A 4,931-nucleotide genomic window follows, 5' to 3' on the forward strand; every position below is an offset into this window, starting at 1 on the left:
CTGTGGCATTTGTTTTAAAGCCCTTTATGTGGTGTCGCTCAGACGCCCGACTGTGGCATTTCTTTTAAAGCCCTTTATGTGGTGTCGCTCAGACGCCCGACTGTGGCATTTCTTTTAAAGCCCTTTATGTGGTGTTGCTAAGACGCCCGACTGTGGCATTGCTTGTTATTTGTTTCATAATTTTTTTATACTACCATGTTATTGCATTTTTTATAAATAACTTGCTTGCACGCCTCAGAGTTTCATTTATCTATTGTGACTGACGTCATGAGCATAAAATATTTTTAGCACATCATTGTTATATTATACCTGTGTTCTTAATGTTTGCGAGTACATTCAAAGTACTCACTGGCTTGTCCCTGGCTATTGTCTTGGCCAGATTTTTCTTGCGCAGAGACGAGCGACGCGATGCCAGCCCCGGAACCCACTCAATGGAGATAGCAGCCTCGCGAAGATAGGAATTAACCTGGTCAGTTGTTCCTGTGGGAAATGGAGTCCCATAGACACTGATGTTTCACAACCCGCTTCCGCCATCAACCACTAGAAACCATTTGTTGTACTCACAGGCCAGAATGGTCTTGTACTACATATTTTGTATTTTGCTTGGAATTTCTGTATCAAGTTGGAGCCTCATCAGCTAACAGTAATCCTGGGGCTGATGAGCACGACGGTCTTTTTTGGAAATTTATTACCCGGAAAAAACCCGGTCGTGACAGGGCTCCGGTAGAGCTGTTCTGCCGGGGAAACTTCCCTCCGGGAGGGGGAAATCATCACCATCATCATCACCAACGATCTTCTCATCGGGAGGGGGTCAATCTCCATCAACATCTTCACCAGCACCATCTCCTCTCCAAACCCTAGTTCATCTCTTGTATCCAATCTTGTATCAAAACCACAAATTGGTACCTGTGGGTTGCTAGTAGTGTTGATTACTCCTTGTAGTTGATGCTAATTGGTTTACTTGGTGGAAGATCATATGCTTTGTGAGTAGTTACGTTTGTTCCTGAGGACATGGGTGAAGTCTTGCTATTAGTAGTCATGTGAATTTGGTATTCGTTCGATATTTTGATGAGATGTATGTTGTCTCTCCTCTAGTGGTGTTATGTGAATGTCGACTACATGACACTTCACCATTATTTGGGCCTAGAGGAAGGCATTGGGAAGTAATAAGTAGATGATGGGTTGCTAGAGTGACATAAGCTTAAACCCTAGTTTATGCGTTGCTTCGTAAGGGGCTGATTTGGATCCATATGTTTCATGCTATGGTTAGGTTTACCTTAATACTTCTTTTGTAGTTGCGGATGCTTGCAATAGGGGTTAATCATAAGTGGGATGCTTGTCCAAGTAAGGGCAGTACCCAAGCACCGGTCCACCCACATATCAAATTATCAAAGTACCGAACGCGAATCATATGAATGTGATGAAACTAGGGTGACGATAATTCCCATGTGTCCTCGGGAGCGCTTTTCTCATTATAAGAAGTTGTCCAGGTTTGTCCTTTGCTACAAAAAGGATTGGGCCACCTTGCTGCACCTTATTTACTTTCATTGCTTGTTACTCGTTACGAATTATCTTATCACAAAACTATCTATTACCTACAATTTCAGTGCTTGCAGAGAATACCTTACTGAAAACCGCTTGTCATTTCCTTCTGCTCCTCGTTGGGTTCGACACTCTTACTTATCGAAAGGACTACGATAGATCCCCTATACTTGTGGTCATCAACCGGCTCCGGCACCTACTCCCGCACCAGCTCCGACACCGGCTCTGGCACCGAACGTGCTCAGCGGTGCTTCGTCTTTTGCCTGAGCTCGACGCCCTCATGGTATCTGTCACACCGGCCCTCTTCAATAAATGTATAATCTCTCATTTTCGTTGCCTTTGGATGTCTCACATCGTAGACTTTTCTTTGCAGGCCGACGAAACCCCGTGCACCATATTGTACACCATCGGCGACCATAAGGTGGACGTGGGGAAGGCTACAATAATGGAGCCGAAGGAACCATTGTTCCACAACCGGCAGATCCCCCCGAACGTCTTCAAGGTTTTTGTGGCCAGTGTCAAACCAGGCCACGATAATTTGGCTCCTCTGGTACTAGGGGGGATGACGACGAGACCCCGCGGCGGCTTGGTGATTGCAATGGGTGGGTCCTATTGTGGCCAAAGAGTCTGCTTCGTCTGGAGGCGGCCGGGAGCACACCCACGAGCACGCAGTTAGATATGAACATCAACACCTCACCTACCCAATTAGCGTCGTCTTTCATGTTGGGTGATAGCGGACGGGGTGAGGAAGAGGCTCCATTAGTCGCTGGTGACGTCTCCATAGATGAGGATGAGGATGAGGATGACACTCAACAGTATGTCAATACTAGCGCCTACTTAGGGTTTGAGCGTCATGATTCGGTGCCTGAATTATCGCCTCCAGAGTCTGAACGTATTATGGATGACCTTTCGATACCAAAGAAGTCTAGGAAGAGACCGAGGAAAGGCAACAAAGCTGCTTCTATGATCCAGCCGCCTCAGCGGCCTCGGGTTCAAGACCGTATAGATATCCCCGATGCGGCAAAATGGCATATCGCTGGTGAACCAATCCTACCTAAAGCAGCGATAGCGGCTAGATTCGGCGATGTAAGGAGACTTCATGACGATGTGCTACGGATAGAGAAAGGTCTCATCGCATCGAAAAATCCAGGATATCCACTCTAGTGGTTAACATGTTGCGGCAATTGTCGTACATCGACACATTCCCCGCGGAGAAGTTCTTCCTTCGATTACATTACATCTTTGACATGTTTAACTTGAAGAAGCTGGATTTTATGTTTCTCCGCATTCATGCCTTGCACATGAACTACCTCATCGGGGTTGAGCAGATACCTTTTATCTGTGTTGCTGACCCATACTTCATGCACGAGGGCTTCTTGGCAGTCTGCGCAAAGCACTGTGAATACGCGAGGGACTACCTCGCCAATTTCATGCTCGCCAATAAGGACAAGGAGGCCATTCTCGTGCCTTATCATCCCCTGTAAGTCATTGATACGTCCATTTTGCATCATGCTTTTATATCAATATTTATTGCATTATGGGCTGTTATTACACATTATATCTCAATACTTATGGCTATTCTCTCTTATTTTACAAGGTTTGCCATGAAGAGGGGGAATGCCGGCAGCTGGAATTCTGGCGGGAAAAGGAGCAAACATTGGAAACCTATTCTGCACAACTCCAAAAGACCTGAGACTCCACGAAACAACTTTTTGGAATTATTAAGGAATTCTGAGCAAAAGAAATAGGACAGGGGCCCACATCCTGTCCAGGAGACAGGAGGGCGCCCCCCCTAGGGGCGCGCCCCCTATCTCTTGGGCCCCCTGGTGGGCCTCCGGCATCCATCTTCTGCTATATGGAGGGTTTTGTCCTGGAAAAATTCATGGGCAAGCTTACGAGACAAAACTCCGCCACCACGAGGCGGAACCTTGGCGGAATCAATCTAGGGCTCTGGCGGAGCTGTTCTACTGGGGACACTTCCCTCCGGGAGGGGGAAATCATCACCAACGTCATCACCAACGATCCTCTCATCGGAAGGGGGTCAATCTCCATCAACATCTTCACCAGCACCATCTCCTCTCAAACCCTAGTTCATCTCTTGTATCGAATCTTGTATCCAAAACCACAAATTGGTACCTGTGGGTTGGTAGTAGTGTTGATTACTCCTTGTAGTTGATACTTATTGGTTTACTTGGTGGAATATCATATGTTCAGATCCTTAATGCATATTATTACACCTCTGATTATGAATATGATTATGCTTTGTGAGTAGTTACTTTAGTTCCTGAGGACATGGGTGAAGTCTTGCTATTAGTAGTCATGTGAATTTAGTATTCGTTCAATATTTTGATGAGATGTATGTTGTCTCTCCTCTAGTGGTGTTATGTGAACGTCGACTACATGACACTTCACCATTATTTGGGCCTAGAGGAAGGCATAGGGAAGTAATAAGTAGATGCTGGGTTGCTAGAGTGACAGAAGCTTAAACCCTAGTTTATGCGTTGCTTCGTTAGGGGTTGATATGGACCCATATGTTTAATGTTGTGGTTAGGTTTACCTTAATACTCCTTTTTGTAGTTGCGGACGCTTGCAATAGGGGTTAATCATAAGTGGGATGATTGTCCAAGTTAGGGCAGTACCCAATTGCCGGTCCACCCACATATCAAATTATCAAAGTACCGAACGCGAATCATATGAACGTGATGAAAACTAGCTTGACGATAATTCCCAATGTGTCCTCGGGAGCTCCTTCCTCATTATTAGAATTTGTCCAGGCTTATCCTTTGCTACATAAAGGATTGGGCCACCTTGCTGCACTATATTTACTTTATTTAATTTTGCTCGTTACTATTTATCTTATCACAAAACTATCTATCACCTATTATTTCAGTGCTTGCAGAGCAAACCTTACTGAAAACCGCTTATCATTTCCTTCTGCTCCTCGTTGGGTTCGACACTCTTACTTATCGAAAGGACTACGATAGATCCCCTACACTTGTGGGTCATCAAGACTCTTTTCTGGCGCCGTTGCTGGGGAGCGTAGCGCTCTTGGTGAGTTGAACTTGGTAAGGAAACATTTATATTGTGTGCTAAAATTTTATGTTACTTGTCACTATGGAAACTAATCCTTTGAGTGGCTTGTTTGGGGTATCTTCACCCTAACCAGAAGAGCAAAGAAATGCTCCTCAACCTACTGAACCTTATGAAAATGTTCACTTTGAGATTCCTTCGGGTATGGTAGAAAAACTGCTAGCTAATCCTTTTGCAGGAGACGGAACATTGCATCCCGACTTACACCTTATCTTTGTGGATGAAGTTTGTGGGTTATTTAAGCTTGCAGGTATTCCCGATGATGTTATCAAAAGGAAGGTCTTCCCTTTATCTTTGAA

Source organism: Triticum dicoccoides, chromosome 5B (genome assembly GCF_002162155.2).
Source record: "Triticum dicoccoides isolate Atlit2015 ecotype Zavitan chromosome 5B, WEW_v2.0, whole genome shotgun sequence".
Taxonomy (NCBI): domain Eukaryota; kingdom Viridiplantae; phylum Streptophyta; class Magnoliopsida; order Poales; family Poaceae; genus Triticum; species Triticum dicoccoides.